This window comes from Gossypium arboreum, chromosome 10 (assembly GCF_025698485.1).
Source record: "Gossypium arboreum isolate Shixiya-1 chromosome 10, ASM2569848v2, whole genome shotgun sequence".
NCBI classification, from domain to species: Eukaryota; Viridiplantae; Streptophyta; class Magnoliopsida; order Malvales; family Malvaceae; genus Gossypium; species Gossypium arboreum.
Genome location: NC_069079.1, coordinates 126,072,971 through 126,099,298, shown reverse-complemented (window position 1 = coordinate 126,099,298; position 26,328 = coordinate 126,072,971). Strand labels below are relative to the sequence as shown.

Genomic DNA, 26,328 nt, shown 5'->3' with positions numbered 1-26,328 from the left:
GGTAGTCTATTTTCCTCTCTCACTCTCTTTTTCTTTTTTTGATATATATAATTTTTGGGTTAATTACAAGACAAAATATTCAAGTTAATGAGTCTAATACTACTAGAATCAATGGCAATAAAAGAAGTAAATAAGTAGACAGTTCATACATTAAGCTGAAAAGAGTACAAAGAGAAGGACTCTGAGAGACAAACCTTGTAAGCAAGCAAATATATATATATATATTTGCTGCTTCAAACAAGGCAATCTTAACAATCAGTTCTCTCAGGATTATTTACTTGAAGCTAATATTATATAGTAACTACTAGTTCATGCATAATGATTGCTTTCAATCTAATTATGAACAACTTGTTGAATCTCCATGGCTGATGTTTCAACTTTCTTAAAGAAAAATGGCCATCCATGGTCAATGGAGAGAGCCAAACGTATCATTTCTCTATTTGAGTCTCTCTTAATTTTGATGCATAAAGCTGGGCATGTTCCACATACTACGGGGCAGTACTTAAATGTGTGTAATCAAAAGTACCCGCCTTCTCTATTCTAAACCAACTGGTCAAAGTGTTGGCACCCGAGTTCCCTTTAACCCCATCGGTTATCACCCACCATTTTCCGGCTGAATGGTCGTAATCATCGACCTTCCACACTGTTGTTGTTGTTAGGAAAAATTTGGGTCTGAGGAAAATGAACTCTATGTTTATGTCAGAGGACAGGCGAACAACGCCATTGTTGGAGTCCGAATTAGAAAATATCACTGGAATACCATTGTCACTGGATCCTCTTTGAGCAATGACTTCCGGTAATGGCTTTCCTCTAGGCATGCCTGGGGCAATCCCCCCACCACCAGCACCCCATATCGACGACACAACGAAGTATGAGGTGCCTGTGCGGAGCTCGTTACCATCACTATCGATCACAGGAGCGTTTGTAGTGTTGGCCACACCAAACGAAAAGGACGATGGTGTGATTGAGAAGATGATGAAAAGAAGAAACACCGAATGTAGTAGCCAATTTTGGCCCAGACCAACAAACAAAAAAAAACAACAAAATAAAACCCAAATAACCAAATAAAAAGTCCAAATTTTAAGTCCATTTACAACATGTGTGGCCCAACAACACAAAATCCAAATGACCCAAACAATAAAACCCAAGCCAGCCCAAGCCTAAACCCATTTCAGACCCAAAATCCTAGAAACCCTAAAGCCCAACTAGCCCATTACAAAGAAAACATTTCAACAACCCTAGCCACCAAAGTCTGCAGCCGCCGCTCAGCCCCTCCATGCCCGCTGCCTCGCCTCCTCACGAGCCAACCACCACTCACCCACGCCTCTGACACCTGCAAAACGAAGGTTCACACGCAAGACAAAGGCAAATAATGGAGAAAAAGACAAAAAGATAGGATTTAACCGTTTTGTAAACGGCTTTAAAAGCCACCATTTCATCTATGTAGTTTTTTTTTATGAACATCAGAAAATAGAAATAAAAAAAATTCAAAAGGTGATTTTCATCTTTATTCTCGTTTTAGATTCTTGCTTTATCCCTTTTTATTTTATTTTTCTTCACTTTTGCATAAAGATTTAAGTAATAATAAAAGAAAAAAAGGGGGCTTACCGGAGGCACCGCGTGACCACACCATCGAGGAGTTTTTCTCCGTTGCCAAGGCCGGGCTCAAAGGGGAGCTGAGAGTCCCTTTCGTTCAGCACCCTCGGGTGTTGGTATTTTGGCCTTCGGATGCGTTCCAAATGGGGTTAAGTGTAGCACCCCAAACCCGGCCCAAACGTTATGACCGGATCCGACATGCCACATCGAAGTGTTCAAAACATTTTATATTGTTGATCCAGAAAAACTTACTTAGTGTTTTAAAAGATAATTTCATTATAGGTTAAAGTGAATGGAAGTGTGCACCGTAGGAAACCGGAAAAGAGGTGGTAAGTCCATCTGATCGCTATACCAAGCTCCTTGGATCCAATCCTAGACATGCATACCGCCATTGCCACACCTTAACGTCATGGATATTTCTAGGAAACCGATTTGATTAAGTCATTTTTAGGAAAAGTGATTAATTTTGGAAAATACTTTCATTGCAGAAGCTTTGCTTGTTCTCGTGTTATTTTGAAATCAATTGTTGTTTTTGAAAACGTGCCCTAAAACTATCCAATTTCAACAGTTAAAATAAGTAATACCTATCTTAGTAATACATATTAAACCATCAAAAATAAATAAGCAGCCTTATTACATTTAAAAAAACCAAAACTTCAAACGTAAATAAAAGGATGTCCAGTTCACCAGAAGAAAATCAAACTTTCAGAACGGGTGGCCACTCCAATTCCCTCACGACCCAAGCCCACTATGGTTGGGGATTTCTCGTGGATGAAAATAAAAGGGGTGAGTTTGGGGAAACTCGGTGTGTAAGGAAAACCCATTCAAAGCCCAAGTCAACTCAAGCCCATTGGGCCTAAGCCCATTCAGTAATAAAGGATATGGGCCGAGCCCTTTTCAGACATAATAAACCGGGCCTTAGCCCTTATTCAGATAATAAGATGGCCTATAGGCCCATTTCAAAATACATGCAACATCAATAAACATATGCCAGCCCATTTGGGAGACTACTCAACCCACCAACCACTACACTCCACCTGCATTCAGCCATACACTCCATGTGGGAATAGCTCAACCCACCCACCCAACACTCCACAGCTTGTAGCCTTGTCATTGAAGTTATCATAAATTGAGGCAAAGCCTCCAATACGTGGACAAGCCACTTTTAGTACTTCCTCCGTCAATATCCCAATCCTATACATCAGATAATAACAACATGGCATGCAGTAAATAACAACAGTCAAACATGCATTTAAGTCAATTTAACCCTAGGGGTATTTCGGTAATTTATCTCCTAGGGGTAAAACTGTAAATTTTCCACTTTTAAAGGTATTTCAGTAATTTATCTATTTTAGGGTTTTTCATGCATATTCCTACCTTTCACGTACTACGTAATCACGCATCGAGGGTTCTTACGAATTGGGCCCGCTGGCCCATCATTCCAATTTTGGCCCATTAAGCCCAAAATATCGAGGGCACAGAAATCATGCACTTTACAGTCCAAACATTTCAGCTTACCAAAAACATTAATCGATTTACCTCACGAGCATTCGTACACTCGCAAATCTACAAAATACTGGTTTTCGGCATTTCGACTTTTTGGCTTTTGCCGATCTAGACTAAGAAAGAGGGTGTTAGTTACACACCTGTTTGCAACGATATGCTGACGAGATCCACACACGAACCGCCTACAATTGGATTACTAACACGTTAATCTAACTATTCAAATACAAACTACATATTAACCCCTTACGATATTCGGCCAACCACACCTACAGGTCATAGTAAGCTTATAAGAAATCAATAAGCAACTCATTAACAAATTTTTGTCAATGTTTACCACATAATCATAATTTCACTGCAAGCTGTCTTCCTGAGCAACAGTCACTAAATCATTTATAATTGGAGCTACGAAACTCAAAATCAAGTGTCGTTAATTTTTCCTGAAAATAGACTCATATATCTTCTATCCATAAAATTTTCAGAATTTTTGGTATGGCCAATCAATACCAGATTTTTCTTAAAGTTTCCCATGTTTCACTGTTTAACTAATCTGACCACTCTTCATTACGAATCAAATTTCTCATTGTACAGAATTCAAAATTTGTTCTCGTTTATTTCATTTGAAACTAAACTCATTAATCTTTAATTACATAATTTATTCAGCTTCTAATTCATCTCCCACAATTTATGGTGATTTTTCAAAGTCACGTTACTGCTGCTGTCCCAAGCAGATTTATTACCAAGTCACTCTTTCATACACCTATCTTGCATGCATGTTATTTAAACATGTATATCACCAATCAATCATCACATATCTATGATTTTTACTTAAGCATAATCTTCATTTCATCATTTTAAAGCACAACATGTTAGCCGATTTTTCCCTTTAGCATCTAAGGCACATGCATGATCATTTATTTGGCTCAACTTCATCTATCTTCCATTTTTCATCAAAAGAACATGAAACAACAACCAAAAACCAAAATATGCTTCATGAATTAGGGTAGAATCAAGAAGAACTCATGAACATCAAGATAGAAGCAAAGTACCAAGAACTTACCTTCAATTTTTCCCCCTCCTAGTGACCAAAATTCAAGGGTTTCCTCCCCTATTTGCTCTCTCTCAAATTCGGCTATGAAGAACAAAGAATGAACAAAAACCTTCCTTTACTTCCTTTTGTTATTCTTATCACTCAACATTTTATGACACATAAATGATATACTAATATTTGTGCCATACTCATGCCATAATTCCAATAAAAATATGCCATAATGCTTACCATGCCCATCATCCATTAACTATTAAAATGCTAATGCCCATCATCCATTATCATCCATTAACTATTAAAATGCTAAAATGCATACATTATCAACTATCCATCACCTTGGCCGGCCACTACATTAAAAGTGGGGAATTTGACATGCAAATCCTCCTATTTTGCACTACTATTTATTTGGCCACTACAATTTAGCCTATAGCATTTTCAAACATTTTCACATAGGTTCTATTTTATAATTTCACCCCCTTTTTCTTATGGAACAAAAATTAACTAAAATTATCGGGTTCTATCTTAAGTTTGGGCTTTCTAGAGGCCCACTAACATAATTAAACCTATGCCAACATTCACGTAATTCTCAAAATTGAGGCGTTACACTGCTTAACCCATTTCCATAGCAACGCCACCACGCCGCCACGGCGGCAAGAGAGGGCGAGTCTCTAGGGAACCCAATCGACGGAAAGACAAAGAGGGGAGAGAGAGCAAAAAAGGCTCTCTGTTGTTTTTTAAAGTTCTAGGGCTAAAATGGAATGAAAAAAATGGGCCTTTTATACATTTACAAAACTGCAGCGTTTTGGGTTGGGGGTTTAGGTGCCGAAACGGCACCGTTTTGGTGTACCAGCACACGACCCGACTCGCTCCAAGGGGGTCCACGCGTTTCCTTTAAATGGGAAAATACCCACTTTGGTCCCTTCGCCTTTTCTGCTCTTTTATTTAGGCCCGTTTTGCATTTTTCTTTTTTTTTTAAAATCTCACCCTATTATTATTTTTCATTTCTGATTTTATCCCTGGCCTGGACAATTGAAATGCCGCGCATTGGGACCTGAGATATTCTCACATCTGGTCCCCGAAAGTTTATGCGCTTGTTGCTATAGTCCCTGGCAGCTTTTAGTATTTATGGTTATGCCCATTATTTTATGCTGATTTGTAATGTAGTCCCTGACCTTTTAACTTCGTTTTTTTTTTTAAATTGCTCCTGTTCATTTATTTATTTATCCTTTTGTCTTTTTTATTTTATTATTATTTTTATTTGCTCTTTAAACTGTTTAGATTTTTCTTTTACATATTATTTCACTTAAACTATTCTATGTTTATTTTAAGTTTTTATATATATTGAAACTATTTTACCTTTTATTGTTCATTTTAAAATTCTTGTGCATATATATATTTGAAGCTTTCATGTGTTATGTTAAAGGGTGCATGAATTATTTATTTCAATTACTTTATATATTATTGTATTTCTTTTAAAATGTATTAGATATGTTAATTCTTTTAAATCGTTTTATGCTATTTAATTCAAATGGATATATAGTATTTTTTTAAAAAAAACGTTATTACATATTATTTATTTAAAAATCATTTCGATTACCTATTCTAAAATTGTTTTATGTATCTTATTTTGAACTCTATTTATTTTAAGATGGTTTGTTACTATTTAATCTAATTGTTTATACATTATTTATTTCATGCTTTTATGTATATACATCTATACATATATATATATATTATTTGTTTTAAAGTTTTTCATATATATATATCATTCTTTCTTTTTTTTTTTTAAAAAATCGCTTTTGTATATTGTTGATTTAACTTTCTTTTCTCTACATTTTTATTTTAAATTGTTCATTGTCATTTTAAAATTTACTTTGCAATTATTTTATCGTAGCTTGCTTTCAACCCCTTTTTTATTTTATTATTGATTATTTAATTCATTTACCTTTGATAATTAGTTATTAGTATTTGAATGGTGCATATTGTGAAATTATTGCCATTGCGTGTACTTTAATTCACTTACTCGTATTCATATTATTGTCATTTGCTTGTGTAATATTTTATTCATGTATCATCGTTCTACATCGCACTATACCTTCGTTGTAACACCCCTAACCCGTATCCGCTGCCAGAACAGGGTTTCGGAGCATTACTACCATTTACAGATCACTAAAAAAAAATTTAAATACTTACCGATTCAATGCATCATATAAATAAATATATTACCATTCAATCAACAGTTTGACAGTTGTATAAGCATCAAACAGCAACATTGTTAGTAAACTTGCACATATCTCATATAAATTCAACATTGATATATCTATTTTCTCGACATATCGCACTTGAGTTTAATAATAGTCTCAATTACATAATTTCCTTGTATCAACATATCAAAGATAATCATATATGTACATGTCATGAAACATATCATGCTCTTACCATTTCTTCATAAGCATATATCATTCATTTCATTATATCAATATTTCATGCTCCATCATTTCCATATATTTTATGTATATTTATTCCGGTAATAGCTTATATCAAACTTAACATAAATTATATTTCATGTACTTATACTTATTTCGTTTATCTATCTTCATAATTATTTCATATAACCATTCGTCATCTGATACATATTACCTGAATATCAATTGTTCAACGAGATGTTAGGCGTCTCCCATCCACGGTCTTATTTATCTTTGACATGATGCCATAGTGTCTTTCAACTATGGTCTTACTCATTTTCATCATGTTGCCATGGTATCTTTCAACCATGGTCTTGTTCATTTCATATCACGTTGCCATGGTATCTTTCAACCATGGTCTTACACCTTTCATATCAGTTGCCATGGTATCTTTCAACCATGGTCTTACACATTTTATATCAGTTGCCATGGTATCTTTCAACCATGGTCTTACACATTTCATATCAGTTGCCATGGTATCTTTCAACCATGGTCTCACACATTTCATATCAGGTTGCCATGGTATCTTTCAACCATGGTCTTACACTCAGGTTGCCATGGTATCTTTCAACCATGGTCTTACACATTTCATATCGTAGCCATGGTATCTTTCAACCATGGTCTTACACTCAGTTGCCATGGTATCTTTCAACCATGGTCTTACACATTTCATATCGAGAGCACACTCTCATGAACCTCATCCTTAAAGGATTACCAGCTCAAAGCTAAATCTCAGTAATATAAACCGATAGAGTATTATCGGGATTACCACCAAGCTAAATCCTCAGAACGACAATTACTCTAATGAGCTTAGATCTGAATTACTAGTCCAAAGCTAAATTCAGACCCTAATTCGGATTACCCGTCCGGGCTAAATCCATTTTACACATATTCTTCGGAGGGCTATATCAGATAGGATCACCGTCCTGCTAGATCCTTTTACCGTCAATTCCTTTTCGAGAGATCCATCGAATTTTCCTTTCATTCAACCGGGATTTCTTCTCCTTTTATCAAATTTATCAATGTTTCATAAATTTTCATACAATGAACATTCAAATCATATTCACATAAATAACATACAATCTCAAGCATTTAAGAATATAATTCAAGTTACAAGAACTTACCTCATTGCTTGTTTGTGTTTATAATTTCATTAATCTGATATCTTTTCTTTTCCATGATCAAGTCTTATATTTGAGTCGTCCGGATCTTTATAAATAAATTTGATCATCATTTTCATTCATTTCATATTCTAATGCATTTAATTAATGCTCTAGGCAAAATTACCATTTTGCCCTTAAACTTTTAATTAATGACGATTTCATTGTAACACCCCAAACCCGGCCTGGATGTTATGACCGGATCTGATGCGCCACATTGATGCATTCAAAACACTTAGTTTGGAAAAGCTGAGTTGGTGTTGTAAAGACACTTTTAAAAGTAAGTTAAAGTGAATGGAAGCTGCGCACTGTAGGAAACCGGGAAGAAGAGGAGGTGAGTCCGCTTGACCGCTAAGTACCAAGCTCTCTTCGATCCAATCCTAGACATGCACACCGCCATTGCCACACTCTAACATCTCGTATAATTTTGAAAAACCGCTTGATTATGACCACTTAAGAAAATGATTAAGGTTGCAAATCGTTTGCTTAAAATATTTATTTTTCTTGGGAAAACATTTACTTTATGGAAACTTTATGCGTCATCGTGATCTTTTAAAACAAGTAGATTTTATAAACGAACCCTAGTGCTAGCCAGTTTAATAATCCCCACAATAAAAGTAATTAAAAATAGCGGCCTTATTACAACTTTAAGCATAATAAAAAAATAAAAAAATAAAATAACCCAAATTAAAGGCTAAACTTATTTAAAATCGGCAATTAATCTTCATGGCCACTCCGAATCCCGCTTGACTCCAAGTCCACCAATTCTAGGCTCACTGCAAGGATGGAAGAGGAAGGGGTGAGTTTGGGAAAACTCAGTATACAGAAACCCATCCAAAGCCCAATTCACTCGAGCCCATTGGGCCTAAGCCCTATTCAGATAACAAGACACAAGAGGTCAAGCCCTTTTCGAATACAAGAGCAAGGCCTTAGCCCTTTTACATAACAAGTGTGGCCCATAGGCCCAATTCAAGAGCATGAGTAACAACAAGAATAATGAATGCAAGCCCATCCGGGAGACTACTCAACCCACCAACCGCTACATCGCCTGCACCAACCCTACACACCATGTGGGAATATCTCAACCCACCCAAATTACACATTACACAGTTGCAAAGAACGCCTCAAATTCGATCGATTGAGGCAAAGCCTCCAAGACGTGGATGAACCACTTTCAAGATTTCCTCCATTAATACCCCAATCCCATGCAATGATATTAATAAATGCATATCATGCAAAATACAGTAGTAATCAATCAAGCGATTCACCAATTTAAAACCCTAGAGGTATATCGGTAATTTTGCTCTTTAGGGTAATTTCGTGATCTACGCCATCGCACAAGCTAATTGATAATTTTATCGTTTTATGCAATTTGATTCCACCATCTACCTAATGTGCTAATTTGCCCATCTCTTACCCATATTGGTCCGTAAGCCCATTGGGCCCATTTTGGCCCATCGAGCCCCTTTTTCCAAATACACTAAAACGTCACGCGAACGTGCTTACCACCTTGCGGTGCGGATCTAACAATTACTCTATGACTTGAGAGCATTCAGATACCCACATGACCATGAAATGCCGATTTCGGATTTCGGCTTTTGCCGAATTGAACTAAAGAAGGGTGTTCAGACACACTGCTTTCATGACGATCGCTCTTGAGATCCCTTACGATGTCCTACAATTATTCATCACCATTTTTAGCATACAAGTTATGCTTAACAAACTCAAAATCCACCCTACCTTATTCTACCAAAGAACCCTTATTGACCATAAGTTGCTTACCTTCACAGGTCCAATAATACGATTCAAGCTTATCCAAGTCGATACTCCAAGCCTCACGCTCCTTCAAAGTTGTCTATATCACACAGTCCAAGTCAACACTTGCCCACAAGGGCAAAATAGTCATTTAACACCCTAGGGGCAAAATAGTAATTTTACCCCACAAGGGTATTTCAATAATTTTACCCTACAGGGGTATTTTAGTAATTTTTCAAACCATGGGTATTTTGGTAATTTTATAAACAAAGGGTATTTTAGTAATTTTACAAACTAGGGGTATTTTGGTGATTTTATAAACCAAGGGTATTTTGGTAATTCTGTAAATTGAGGGTAAAACGGTAATTCTGTAAATCGGGAGTACTTTGGTAATTTTACAAGTCGAGGCATTTCAAGAATTGGTAAACTAAAGTATTCTAAACATGGATAACAATACGAATGGGCCTAAAGCCTATTCTCTACCTAAATGGGCCCACACTCGTGTGGCCCTTTTAACCCAAACCTAGCCACGATATTCGATTCACCTAGCCTAGTCCAATATTTACTACACAATCAAACAACTTATCCAATTGGGCTCAGAGGCCCATTGGGCCCATATGGCCCCTTTCGCCCATCGCACCAAGTAGCAATCCAACAACAAGAGTAGTGATAAATACACACCGATAGGAGATGGAGTTAATCCCGCCCAAGCACTTCTAGCCGATGCCCAACCCAAACGAGCTCGCCATAACGCGAAAGGGATCACCAAGAAAGGTACCTTTGCTCTCCTCATAGTTCTCTCTATTTAAAGCCACCAGATCCACTCCTATGTTAGCTTACCGATGTGGGATCCTCCATCATCGAGTTTAAATTCAACACCAACTCTTGCCATCCCAACATAGCAAAATAATCAACCTTTGCATGCCAAGGATTCAACCAAAGTCCTCCTATATGCCAACTCACGCCATCACCACTAGGCCACCAACTCATTTGTGTCATAAATCCAACACATTAAACTTTAAAGCGCACCTACTTGCTTCTAGATTTATTGAAAAGAAAAACCAAAATATATTGCAAGAGCCAAGACTTGAACCTTGGACCCTTGCTTCCTCTATGGCGTCACTTCCTTGTCCCCTAAGTGGCGCCACCTTGCCACTACACCACACTCCTTTTTGTGTCACAATTTCTCCAACAATATTCTTAAGGCCTACCTACTACACCTGTGGTTTGATCTACCTTAAATTTTTACTAGAGTCCGTGTTTGAACCCAAGACTTCTCCAACACTTCTCAAGACACTTAACCACTAAAATAAGCCTTCATTAACAAAATTTACATGCACAACAAAATATTAAAAGTCGCCTTCAACCGCTCCCATGCTCAAGGCCCAAAACTTCTAGGCCCAAATTGTGGTGTTACAACTCTATTTCCTTAAAGAAATTTCGTCCTCGAATTTCCATTTAACAGTAGTCATCTAACATCTACCCCACTACGCTATCAATACAAGACTCGATCTAAATAATTTTAATACAACGCAGAACATCTAATTATCAAATAAAGAAACGCTTATCAAGCACGATTCAATTCAGTAACACACACTTAAATAGGATAAACTTGGCAATCCCGAGCTCGATGCTCCTTGGACCCACATCTAAAGTATCCTCCCATCTTCCTAAGGTATTCACCAAGATGACGCCTGCAGTCTTTTGCAGTTGGAAAGTTTGGTCGTGCCTTAACATGTTTCACGTAATCTAAGCTTGGTCTTCGAGAACTAGAATCCTTTCTCTTCTTACATCGCAAGCACCCCGCTTGAAACATTTCCCTAATTTCCTTAACCTTGGTCTCCAATACTTCCTCTATCACTTTCCTTACTAACTCGGCCATTACCTCGTTACCAAGCTCGAGTTATCGCACCCGAAGTTGGCGGACTTTTCTTACCCTCAAAATCCATATCAATACTCTACATTACCAAGACACATCTCAATTAACTACAAAGATCTCAAAATTTTACTATTTATTCACATGTCTTATGCAGAGATAGTATTTTCAAGTTTCTATTTTCACGTAATCATAGCCTAGCTACGCCTCAAGATTCTAGAGTTTTTAGGTTGCCCTAGTTATAATATCATGATATGGTCTCAGTTCTATCTACAATAATATCTTAATACAAAGGTAATATGAGGAATGTAAATACTTACAGACTTGGTGCCGGGATTCAAGATGCCACTTCTTTATCATCCATAAAACCCATGTTTTTGTTTCATGAAAATAAAAAGATTTCATTTGAAAACACTTTTTTTTAAAACTATTGATTTAACCTCGCTCAATAGAAAAATTTGAATATTTTTGAAAAACCTATAGGAAAAACTTTTTTTAAAGATTTTCGGACCCGATCCACACCGAGTTGTTGTAACCAGTGCTCGATACCACTAAATGTAACACCCCAAACCCTACGGATGTTATGACCGGATCGATGCGCCACATTGATGCGCTCAAAACACTTAGTTTGGAAAAGCTGAGTTGGTGTTGTAAAGACACTTTTAAAAGTAAGTTAAAGTGAATGGAAGTGCGCACTGTAGGAAACCAGAAGAAGAGGAGGTGAGTCCGTTGACCGCTAAGTACCAAGCTCTCTTTGGATCCAATCCTAGACATGCACACCGCCATTTCCACACTCTAACATCTCGTATAATTTTGAGAAAACCGCTTGATTATGACCACTTAAGAAAATGATTAAGGTTGCAAATCGCTTGCTTAAAATATTTATTTTCTTGGGAAAACATTTACTTTATGGAAACTTTGCGCGTCATCGTGATCTTTTAAAAACAAGTAGATTTTATAAAATCTAACCCTAGTGCTAGCCAGTTTAATAATCCCCACAATAAAAGTAATTAAAAATAGCGGCCTTATTACAACTTTAAGCATAATAAAAAAATAAAAAATAAAATAACCCAAATTAAAGGCTAAACTTATTTAAAATCGGCAATTAATCTTCATGGCCACTCAATCCCGCCCACCTCCAAGTCCACCAATTCTAGGGCTCACCGCAAGGATGGAAGAGGAAGGGGTGAGTTTGGGAAAACTCGGTGTATACAGAAACCCATCCAAAGCCCAATTCACTCGAGCCCATTGGGCCTAAGCCCTATTCAGATATCAAGACACAAGAGGTCAAGCCCTTTTCGTATCACAAGAGCAAGGCCTTAGCCCTTTTTACATAACAAATGTGGCCCATAGGCCCGTTCAAGAGCATGAGTAACAACAAGAATAATGAATGCAAGCCCATCCGGGAGACTACTCAACCCACCAACCGCTTCACCGCCTGCACCAACCCTACACACCATGTGGGGAATATCTCAACCCACCCAAATTTCACATTATTCACAGCTTGTAAAGAACGTCGCTCAATTTCGATCATTGAGGCAAAGCCTCCAAGACGTGGATGAACCACTTTCAAGATTTCCTCCATTAATACCCCAATCCCATGCAATGATATTAATAAATGCATATCATGCAAAATACAAGAGTAATCAATCAAGCGATTCACCAATTTAAAACCCTAGAGGTATATCGGTAATTTTGCTCTTTAGGGGTAATTTGGTAATTTTGCTCTTTAGGGTAATTTCGTGATCTACGCCATCGCACAAGCTAATTCAGTAATTTTATCGTTTTATGCAATTTGATTCCACCATCTACCTAATAAAGCTAATTTGCCCATCTCTTACCCATATTGGTCCGTAAGCCCATTGGGCCTAGTTTTGGCCCATCGAGCCCCTTTTTCCGAAATACGCTAAAACGTCACGCTGAACGTGCTTACCACCTTGCGGTGCCGGATCTAACAATTACTCTATGACTTGAGAGCATTCAGATACCACATGACCATGAAATGCCGGAATTTCAGATTTGCTTTTCTTGAATTGAACTAAAGAAGGGTGTTAGACACACCGCTTTCATGACGATCGCTAATCGAGATCCCTTACGATGTCCTACAATTATTCATCACCATTTTAGCATACAAGTTATGCTTAACAAACTCAAAATCCACCCTACCTTATTCTACCAAAGAACCCTTATCGACCATAAGTTGCTTACCTTCACGGGGTCCAATAATACGATTAAAGCTTATCCAAGTCGATACTCCAAGCCTCTTGCTCCTCCAAAGTTGTCTATATCACACGGTCCAAGTCGGTCACTTGCCCACAAGGGCAAAATAGTCATTTAACACCCTAGGGGCAAATGGTAATTTTACCCCACAAGGGTATTTCAAGAATTTTACCCTACAGGGGTATTTTAGTAATTTTTCAAACCATGGGTATTTTGGTAATTTTATAAACAAAGGGTATTTTAGTAATTTTACAAACTAGGGGTATTTTGGTGATTTTATAAACCAAGTGGTATTTTGGTAATTACTCAAATTGAGGGTAAAACAGTAATTTCAGAATCGGGAGTACTTTGGTAATTTTACAAGTCGAGGGCATTTCAAGAATTGGTAAACTAAAGTATTCTAAACATGGATAACAATACGAATGGGCCTAAAGCCTATTCTCTATTAAATGGGCCCACACGCTCGTGTGGCCCTTTTAACCCAAACCTAGCCACGATATTCGATTCACCTAGCCTAGTCCAATATTTACTACACAATCAAACAACTTATCCAATTGGGCTCAGAGGCCCATTGGGCCCATATGGCCCCTTTCGCCCATCGCACTCAAGTAGCAATCCAACAACAAGAGTAGTGATAAATACACACCGATAGAGACTGGAGTTAATCCACGCCCAAGCACTTCTAGCCGATGCCCAACCCAAACGAGCTCGCCATAACGCGAAGGGATCACCAAGAAAGGTACCTTTGCTCTCCTCATAGTTCTCTCTATTTAAAGCCACCAGATCCACTCCTATGTTAGCTTACCGATGGGATCCTCCATCATCGAGTTTAAATTCAACACCAACTCTTGCCATCCCAACATAGCAAAATAATCAACCTTTGCATGCCAAGGATTCAACCAAAGTCCTCCTATATGCCAACTCACGCCATCACCACTAGGCCACCAACTCATTTGTGTCATAAATCCAACACATTAAACTTTAAAGCGCACCTACTTGCTTCTAGATTTATTGAAAAGAAAAACCAAAATATATTGCAAGAGCTAAGACTTGAACCTTGGACCCTTGCTTCCTCTATGGCGTCACTTCCTTGTCCCCTAAGTGGCGCCACCTTGCCACTACACCACACTCCTTTTTGTGTCACAATTTCTCCAACAATATTCTTAAGGCCTACCTACTACACCTGTGGTTTGATCTACCTTAAATTTTTACTAGAGTCCGTGTTTGAACCCAAGACTTCTCCAACACTTCTCAAGACACTTAACCACTAAAATAAGCCTTCATTAACAAAATTTACATGCACAACAAAATATTAAAAGCTGCCTTCAACCGCTCCCATGCTCAAGGCCCAAAACTTCTAGGCCCAAATTGTGGTGTTACATTCATCCTTAGAGTCGGAAAATAAAATTCTTGCAATTTAATCCTTATTTCCACTATTATTCTCATATATATTGATAACAATCCATGAATTCTATAAAATATCGAAATTTTTTCATAATTTCAACACTTTTCAATTTAATCCCTAAAACATGTTTTCCCCCGATCTTGAACTAAATTAATCCATTTCATGCAATTTGGTCATTTCTGGCATTTTTACAAAATTACCCATAAAGTTTTACTTTTATTCAATTTAGTCCCTAAGCCTAAAATATGCAAATTAGCCATGCTTAATGAATATTCATATATGTTTTCCTCCTCCTCCTCTCCATTCCACATCCTTGATGTATGTAGCACACTTGTAAGTAACATTATCTATAATCTTTATTATTTACTTTTATGAATATTCAAGCTGTCCATCTGTGTCATAGTCACTAAATTATTTATATTTGGAGCTATAGGACTCCAAATTAAGATCCTCTAATTTTCCCTGAAACTAGACTCATATATCTTATTACCATAAAATTTTCAGAATTTTTTGTTTAGTAACTAAGTACAGTTTATTCTTTAAAGTTACCCCTATTCTTCTGTCTGTCGACAGCCAGACCCTTCTTCACTAAAAATTAATTATCTCCTTGTACGTAATTGAATGATGTTCATATTTATTTCTATTGAAAATAGACTCATTCAGGATTCTAAACATATAAATTTAAGCCCTAATTATTTTTATCCAATTTTTTTATTTTACAAATTCGTAACAGAGAACCCAAATCATTCTCGACCTTGTCTCACAAAATTCATCATATCTCATGATTTAGAATTCCATTTGTTGTAGGCCAATTTTGGGCCCTTTTACTAATACATCAGCCAACCCAAAATTCAAACCCCATTTACAACCAGAACCCAATATCTTTGAACCCATATACCCAAAGCCCAATAACCTAAACTACCAGCCCACTAAACTAACAGCCCATTACACAAAATCAGAAACAAAAAAATACCTAATCCCAAACCCTAGCCCCCCTAGCATTTGGCGCCCACTTGCCTCTGTCACCACCGACGTCTGCCACGCCCCATACCCCACTACAACAGTCCCATACCTCCACAGTCCTCAGACGCCACGCCCACACCCCAACACGATGACAATGACACATTCTCGCAAAAAAAGAAACAACACAACAAAGAAAGAATAAGAGCAAGAGTAATATTTTTGTACTCTTCTTTGGAACATTCGCTATAAAGCCATATAATAACCGTTGTAAGTTTTTAGACGGGCAATAAGAAAAAACAGAAAAGAAATATTGAACTTTGGATCCCGCCTATATCCATATACGAGAATAGCATCGACTAAGCAAGAAAATAGCAAAGATCAAGAATCGAAGTTAAAAACTAAAGGTTATTTCTTTTCATTTCTATTTCGTTTTAAAATTAATTCTATCACCCATTCACATAAAAATCTAATAAACTAATAAAATAAACAAATAACACAAAATTAAAGAAAAAATTAAAATTTTTACCTTTCATGGTTGGCCATATTTGGCCATGACGTTCGACGACCGGATCGGAGCCCTCCCTCGGCGGAAATCGCTCCTGCCCTCTCCTTCTCTCCCTTTTCTCCTTTTTTTTCTTTCTCCCTAACTCAAATGATTTTTTTAAAATTTTTGACTTTTATAGGGGTCAAACGCACTGCTTTGGACCTCGATTTTAATGAACAAACGACGCTGCTTTTACTTGGCCCGACCCGATTCGACCGAACCCGCCTTTAGGATCCGCGTGTTTTTAACTCAATGGGATATTTGTGCAATCGGTCCTTCCGCATTTTTTGTTGTTTGAATCAGTTTATATTTATTTACAAATCGGCCCTAAAATTTAAACCGATTTGTGATCTAATTCCTATTAATGCTACTGCTTTTGATAGAGCGGATATATTGTTGTTTCATCCCCCATGTTTCATGCTGCGTTGCAATTCGGTCCCGTGGCTTATTTTATTTCAATTTCACCTAAAATTCTGCTTTTGAGCTCGATTTAGTCTTTTTTGCTAGATTACGATTTTATTTTCAAATTATTTGTTTCTTATTTTCGTTAATTATTATTATTATTAATTATAATCTTTATATTCTTATTATATTTACTATATTTAATATATGTAGTGGTGTATATTGTATTATGTATGATATGCGTATGTGTTCTATATATATTTATGGAATATTATTATTAGTTATTTTTAATATGTGTATTATGTAAATATTTTAATATTGTATTCTATACATTATTTCACATAATATTACGTAACACGTGTTCTCAATATAACCATGTGCATTTAAATATATACTGTATATATTTGGGGAAGCATTGTCAATAGTTTTTTTATTATCTTTTTAACATGTATGTATCATATAAATATTTGAGTGTTATATTATGTATATATATATATATATATATTTCCAATGTGTATATTTTTTATTGCATTTTTATACGCTATATATATTTTTCAAGCTATATTAAATTTCACATATTATCATATAAATATGTACATATATTTTTAACTACTTTAGGCACATTATTTTTAACTTGACATTATGTATATATTTTGAACACCATACATATTGAGTATTTCTAATGTCCCATTTATTTATACCCACGCATTTAACATATCCATGTAATGTACTAGTAAGTTCAATCTATGTCGTTATCATTTCTAATGTATATGTATATTTCATGCAATATAATTAATAGTTACTCTTTTAACATTATTTTGAAGTACGTGTATATTATATGTATTCTTTTAATATGTATTACATGTATATATATATATATATATTCTGATTCTACATTGTGTATATACATATTTTCAATGTTATCTTTTTAAATCATACGTCGTTTTATATATTTTCCATAGTCTTAACTAGATTTTATATTTTTATATGTATATTATTACATTTATTTTATTCTTATCACATATATTATCAATACATGTACTTTATTATATGTATATATATATCATGTACACATATTAATATTATTATGTAAATCTTTTCATCCCTATTTTTATGTATATATTCGTAATGTCACTTTTACATATGTATATTCAATGTTTTTTCATTTTCGATATTATTGTCATATTTAATCTTGCATGCATGGTTATTGTTTTAATATTTTTGTTATGTTTGTCATTTGCTTAAATATGTATGCCTAGTCCTTTCATTTGTTTATTTATTTCGTATTCGCTTTTGTCTTACACGCTTTAAAAAATCACGCTTTTGTTTCTAAATTAATTTCGATAATCAAAGGCAACATATCGGTTTAATACCAAGTCGACGGTTCCATTGCTATGTTGAGTGGAATTTGTCGGTTCGTGTTTAATCGGTATACCCTTCTCAAAAAAAGGGAAATCAAAAATTGAAAGTTTTCGTGTTTTGAATCGGATCACGATTGAATATTACTTTGAACTCATATTTTGAAAATCAAGACAACACTTGTTTATGAGATACCAATTTTGGGCGTCGCGAGGGTGCTAATACCTTCCTTATGCAGAATCGACTTTTAACCCTAATTTTTCTCTCGCTTTTAACGTAGACCTTAACTCGGCCTTTTTCTCGCTTTTTAAAAAGGAAATCTAATAGGTGTCCGATCACACCTAGAAAAAGGATCGGTGGCGACTCCCGGTTTATTTTAAATCAAATTTTAATTTCCAAGTTTTTAATCGCCACAATTAGCGACCAAAGCTAAAGCTAATTTTTACGTCACATACTGTTGGCGACTCCACTGGGGAACCTTTTTGAGAGTCGTGTCTCGAATTAAGCGCGTGTTGTCAAAATTTTCAAATTTCCATGTTCAAATTAATATTTAATCATGATCCTTAAGTTTTGTTTTTTAAAAAAAATCATACATACATATCTCCTAATTCGTTTTATCTTTCGTTTCAGTTTTGTAGTTTTAAAATAAACGGAAGGATTGCAAATTTCTCCCACACACCGTGCACTTGCATTTTCATAACATAAAGCTCTCTACCCGGCTCATTCGCTTAAGTGAAAGTAAACGCTATGCCTTCGTGAGTTAACTCGCCCTCCGACAAAGTTAGTGAATACTTTCGGGTTACATATGACTTATGCCTTCGTGAGTTAACTTGTCCCTCCGCATAGGCATAAGTAAATGTAATCCCTCGAATTGAACTCGTGAGCCTGTGATGGGTTATGACCGAGGCTTCATGCTGATCTTAGCAGATGATAGTACGAGCAATTCGAGTACCTGTTCTAGAACCAAAACCGCATATAGTGAACCATACGAGCCACCCAACTAGAGCCGTGCCGAACCTCTGTCCGCTTATAGTCACCAAAATGAGTACACGGGGAAAATGCCCTTTGCTTTTCATTTACACTGTTGGATTGGGTAGTTTGATTTGTTTTTCAAATTATATTTGTTGCGTCTACTAACCAAGTTTGCTTGTTTTTATTTTTATCATGCATCATAGGAATCATATTAGGAAGGTGTTGATTAAAGGTTGGTTGCCAAAAAACGAGTTTCTGATGGAGGAGTCAATTACACAAATTACCCAGAAGAATGCCGTGGTACGGGACTGGTCTCTAAAAACTCAGAGGGACAAGGGGGATAGTCTTGTGGAAAGGTGTGCTGCCAATTTGCCCGAACAAATAACTGTGAATGTTCGCCAAAATAACATCGAACATTTGGTTCAAATTTAGAATCAGTGGGATTCAGACACTAGAGACATTTTCACTGAGAGGTATGGAGATATAGCTCACCGATCACCATCCGTAGATGAACAGTTGATTCAAGCCATGGTTGGTTCGGGACCCGGCTTATCGTTGTTTCACCTTCAATCAAGAAGGCATGACTCCAACCATAGAAGAGTATGTCGCTTTACTCCGCATCGACAATGTACAATTCGCAAAATATATGTGAAGGAGCCTAAGCCGATGACCTTCAAGAAAAGTTAGTAAGACCGACAGACATGACCGATGCATGGGCTGAAAATAGATAAAGAAGAAGAACGAAACCATTTGCATTCCATGGTCCTCCCTACGAGATTTGACTCGAACCATCCCGACATGTCAAAAGGGTAAATCTATTCGCTGGCCATTTATGGTTTGGTTATTTTCCCAAAGGTTCTCGGACATCTCGGTTGCGAGAGTTGATTTCTTGAAAGGTTAAAACAAGGAATCAACCCCGTCCCAACCATCCTAGCCGAGACCTTCGTGTCCCCGAGTAGTTGTCAAGAAAAGGGAGGGACGATTTATCGGATGCACGCATTGCTCAATGTTTGGATTTTGAGTCACTTTAGAAGGTGGAGCGACTCCATTCCATATGTTTTCTAAAACATTCTCCTCGCTAGAAGCTTTCTCAAGAAAGAATGGTCAAGGAAGTCACCGAGCAACATTGGGTATCGTCTTCGAGAATCTTGCGCCGAGGATATAACATGGATAGCACCTCGATCCGCCCTTCGATTCGCTATACAAATGTGGAAGCCAAGATTGGGTACCTTTACTTGGGTTATGGGGAGGAGTTGGATATGCTCGCTATTGGTCCAAAGGCAATTTTTTGCGACAATTCCTCCCATAGAATCGGAGGATTAGCACATTCGAAGTTCGCTTTCACGGGTGAAGGATATATGAAGAGAGTTCAAGACATCGCAAAGTCTTGGAAGGAAATTCATTTCATGGAATTAGCCTTGTATGCTGATACCCTTACCCAAGATTACGACGTATGGAGGAAGCAACGGGTAAATAGTCAACAAATCTCGCCAACAAACCACCCCATCCGAATCTTTTCTCAAGGAAACGCCGTCGAGCTAGAAATGGCAAGACAAGAATTAACGCGAAAAGGCCAAGATGTCTCGGGACCTTAGTGCCCTTCAAGAAGAAAACTATCAATCAAGATTGAAGTTCAAAGTTGAAAGATCCGAATCGAAAAAGTACAAAGAGAAGCCGAGATTGTGAGAAACGACTTAAGGGACCTTCATTTGGAAAACAAGAAATTAAGAAACACTATAAAGAATAGCGGGTTAGGCAAGTCGACAATGCAGAATGGAAGGAAGAAATTAGCAATATCAAGGGAGGAATGGAGTTTTGGAAGGAAAAGCAAAGAAAGAGGAGGAAAAGGTCATGCTACCGTGATAGAGTTAAGAAGGAAGAACGCCGAGTATGAAATAGTGACTGCAGAATTGGCGAATAGTTAGTCTGAACATCAAGAATTAAAAAGGAAAACACGAGATTTAGAAAATATGCCGCAATCTCGTCAACAACAATTAGATAACCTCTCAAGGCTCTAGAAGAAAAGAGTGAGCAAGACGATAGGGACATTCACGCGTATGAAGGAACTCTCAAAGAAAAGAAATGCAACTCGACTTCTTGATCAATGAAATTGCAAAGCGGCTATGCAAGTTGTTCAATTATCGATGAAGCCAAGTTCTCGTTGCCAATTCCTCCGAGTCAAGATCGAGCATATCGAGTTTTTAGAGCAAGTGAAGAAACAAGGCAATGTGGCTAGGAAATTTGTGTAACCGTTGGAAAAATGGAAACTTGGTGTAATAGACTATGTTGATAAATGAAATGCCTAAATATGGGGCTACCTTGAAATTAACACCAATTTTTTGCATTCCTTGCATAATTAACATATTAATATTTTGACATTCGTGCATTCATTCATGCATTCATCCATACATTGCATATCCCATACTCGGTCACGAAGACAAAATATATAATTCGCAGTTGTAATACCACAAGATCGGAACCACGTCATCAAGATAAAACGCTACCGACAAGCTAGAGTGATGGAAGTCAATTCAATGAGAGAATTGAAAGGATGGAAAAGGCTCAAAAGAATTACAAGAGTAATCGCCAAATCGCAACAAGAGACGAGAGACCTAATGGTGAGATCTCGAGAGGAATCACTCGAGCAAAGAGATCAAATGGCCAAGATGATGGAGATGATGTCACTCTAGTTAAAGGAAAAGGACCCATGCGAGCCCTCGACATCGAGGAGTCTCGATCAAGAATTCACCACGATCAGATCCACTCTATCCCCGTGATTCACTCCACCGCCGCATATACAAACACGAGAGGGTATACTCAAGGGAACCTTTGGATTGGAACATCGACCTATGCCATCTGCTCCGCCCACTAATTTGGGGCAAGGAATTTTCGCGTCAAACCCAGGGGCTAATCCTGCTGATCCACTAGTCCCAAATCTGGATGACCCAGCAGAGGTAGCCAAGTTGAAATCGGATAACCATGACGCAAAATATAGGGGTCTAGAGGAAAGACTCAAAGCGATAGAAGGCACTGAAGTCTTCTCCGTACTAGGTGCCAAAGAACTCAGTTTGGTACCCGATCTGATTTTGCCCCCGAAGTTTAAAGTGCCTGATTTTGAGAAGTATGATGGGACAAGATGTCCAAAGGCGCATCTGGTCATGTTTTGCCGAAAAATGACTGGTTATGTGAACGAGGATAAACTACTCATACATTGCTTTCAAGATAGTCTAACAAGGTCGGCTCTCGTTGGTACAATCAACTTAGTAGAGAAAAGATTCGATCCTGGAAGGACTTGGCGCCAAGATTTTGCGATCAAGACAAGCATGTATCGGAGATGGTGCGAACCGTATGACCTTGCAAATGATGGAGAAGAAACCAGCAGAATCCTTTAGACAAGATGCGAAGATGGAGAGATATCTCGGCCCAAGTGGAGCCTCCATCGACTAAGACCGAGATAACGATCCTTTTCATCAATACTCGAAAGCACCATTTTATGACAAGTGGTGGGAAGTGCTACGAAGGATTTTTCTGATATCGTAATATCCGTGAACTCATAGAGAATGCCGTCAAAAGCGGTAGAATGGAAGGATCAAAAGGCTCAAAGAAAGCAAAGAATCAGAAGGAAGAAAGAGCGAAGCCCACATGGTGGGAACTGAAGTCATTACATTCCCAATTCAGTATCCTAACCAACCTCGACCTCAAATTATCCACCCTCAATTTCTATTATCCTCCTCAAACTCCTTACTACCAAGCATCACCTCCTTCCTACCCTGTATACGCCATGAATAACCAAAGGCCCGTCACCACATTCCCACAAAACACTCTACCCACTCAAAGCCAACCCAGAAATGAACCAAGGCCAACAAGGCCCAATCCCGAGAGACATCAATTCACCCCTATTCCTGTATCATATGGGGAACTGTACCCAAAACTTCTGGAGAAGCAATTAATATCTCCCCATTACATGGCACCCCTTAAACCTCCATACCCGAAATGGTACGATCCAAATGCTAGTTGCGCATACCATGCAGGGAACCAGGGGCACTCTACTGAGAACTGTCCTGCTTTCAAAAGAAGAGTTCAAAGACTCATTGACGCGGGTATCCTACGATTCGATAGTGCCAGTAACGCCACGGGGAACCCGTTCCCTAATCATACCGAAGGGAATGTGAGCACAGTGGGGAAAGAGGATGAATGGAAGGACAGAAGATGTGTTTCAGAAATAAGGACTCCTCTGCAGAAAATTTGGGAGGTATTGGTTAAGAAAGGATTGCTCAGTCACTCTGATAGAATTTTTGGAGGAGAAGGTCAAAGTTTTTGCAATTTTCACGGGATTGTTGGACATGACATTCAGTCATGTGAGGACTTTAAAAGGTTCCTTCAAGATCGGATGGATAATAAGGAGATCAAGGTCCTTAACATGAGGGAAGATGCCAACGAAAGAGAAGTATGCGTCTCTAATAGCCAATCATCAGGGCCCCCTTATAATGCTGATCGACCATTGGTAATTTATTACGACACGATGAGAGAGCCATTGAAACCACAGATAGTAATTGAAGTACCGTCTCCTTTCCCGTATAAGGACAACAAAACAGTACCGTAGAGATATGATGTTAATATCGTTACACCGGAAGTTGAAAAGTCCAAAGCCACAATCAAGATGTTGGGGAGGTAGGTCATTTTACTCAAGTGGACGATGCTATTCTAGGAAGTTGAACCCAGAAAGAAAAGTAGTGACTCAAGCAAAAGGGAAAGCAAGTGATGCACGAAGTCGAAGTCGAAAGCAGAAATTCCACCCGCAAGAAACTAAAAGCTCGTAGAATGAGGAAGAAGCTCAAGAATTCTTGAAATTTATTAAGCATAGCGAGTATAGTGTGGTGGAACAATTGAGCAAGCGGCCAAAGACGAATCTCGGTTCTATCTCTATCGTTAAATTGAGCCACATCGGAATGCTTTATTGAAGGTGTTAAATCGCTTATGTGGCCAACAACATATCTGTCGAAAAGCTTGATAGATGGGTAAACAATCGAATGCGGACAATTTCATCTCTTTTAGTGATGATGAGATACCGCTAAATGGTAGAGGCTCGGTGAAGGCGCGATATCACGACTCACCGCAAGGGCTACATAATACCGAACGATTTCATCGATAATGGGTCAAGATTAAATGTTATGCCATTGGCCACGCTTTCCGCCATACCGATGGATTTGTCCTACTTAAGGCCCTCGTCATTCCATGGTAAGGGCATTCGACGACGAGGCGCGAAGTCATAGGAAAGATCAAAATCCCTTTGAAGTGGGCCTTACATCTATGAGGTCGAGTTCCAAGTCATGGACATTACACCTCTTATAAGCGCCTTTGGGAAGACCTTGATCCATTCTGCTGGGCGGTTCCATCATCCCTCCATCAAAAGTTGAAATTTATCATGGATGGCTGTTTGGTCACGATCCGGTGAAGAAGACATTGTCGCATCTATCTCGCTGATGCGCCATACCGGAAGTAAGCAAGGACGCAGTGGAATGTTCCTTTCGATCCCTCGAATTCGTCAATGCTACTTTCATCGCTGAAGGAAACAAAATTCCGATGCCAAAACTGTCAAAAAATACCAGAATGGGTGTCAAGTTGACCGTAGGAAGAGGAGCTCGTGCAAGAAGAGGTTTAGGGAGACATCTACAAGGAATAGTTAAGGCTTTAAGGCCAGTGCACCACAAGGCCCGATACGGTTTGGGGTTCCAGCCTGACATGCGTCAAAGACAAAGACAGTGGAAGAAGGATCAAGAGAGAAGAATTGCAAGAACTTTAGGCCGAGAACCAGAATGGGAACCGATAGAGTACCCTCATTTGTCAAAAACATTTACATATGCGGGAATGTTGTACCCTGGACAAGATGATCCACAAAACATGCTGGGGTTAATTGAAAGGGGTTTTAAGAATGTCAGTATAAGTGTCATTGACAAAGAAGCTGGTGCAAGTAAAGATGTCTCAAGGATACGCCTTTGCCCTCCTGGTTTTATGTTGAACAATTGGACTGCTGAGGAGCTTCTCGTAGTTTATAAGTCTTCAGAGTAATGCTAAATATTAACCTTCTATTGTGTCCTTAGATATAATAAAATTCTTTTGTAAGAGCTTGCATTCGCTCTTTATCATTTAAATGAATATCGATGAAGATGCATTTTGTCACGATTTTTCGCGTTATCACTAATTTCATAATCATTTTCTCATTTCATAGCCTATCCTTACATTTGCCTCATTGCCATGACATAACATTTTGTTTGTTATTTCCAATACTTGGATGTCCCCCTATAGCTTCCTTTTCCATTCAACTTTCAGGTGCTCAGATATTGACGACATGAATAAGCCCGTTAAGAATCTTGAAATTGATTTTGAGAAGGCTGTTTGCTTAGGAGAATTTGAAGCCGAAGAAAATGCTGAAGATTATGTCTCGTCTCCTAAATTGTTAAGAATGGTGGAACAAGAGGATAAACAGATTCTGCCTCATGAAGAATCTGTGGAAACAATAAATTTGGGCACTGAAGAGAGGAAACAAGAAGTGAAGATTGGGACTTCTATTTCAGAGAGTACCTGCATAGTTTGATCACTTTACTCATGAATACAAAGATGTTTTCGCATGGTCATACCAGACATGCCAGGCTAGATGAGGATTTAGTGGTCCATAAGCTCCCATTAAAGCCGAATGCAAGCCCACCCAAAGAAAAATTAAGACGGATGAGACCCAAAATGCTGCTGAAAATAAAAGAGGAAGTCAAGAAGCGCTTTGACGGCTTCCTACAAGCCTCCAAATATCTAGAATGGGTGGCTAACATAGTCCCAAAGATTAAAGAAAGATGGAAAAGTATGAATGTGCGTGGATTATCGCGACTGAATCGAGCAAGCCCAAAAGATAATTTTCCTTGCCACATATTGACGTTGGTGGACAACACGACAAAACATTCATTGTTTTCTTTCATGGACGGATTCTCGGGGTATAATCAGATCAAGATGGCCCCTGAGGATATGGAGAAAACTACCTTCATAACAATGTGGGGAACGTTCTGCTACA

The 26,328-nt window shown here is 37.8% G+C and overlaps 1 pseudogene; it reads right to left on the bottom strand.

Moving 5' to 3' along the window:
• Positions 1 to 333: 333 nt before the first annotated feature.
• LOC108462282 (21 kDa seed protein-like) lies at positions 334 to 16,154 on the bottom strand (annotated as a pseudogene).
• Between the last annotated feature and the right edge of the window lie 10,174 nt (positions 16,155 to 26,328).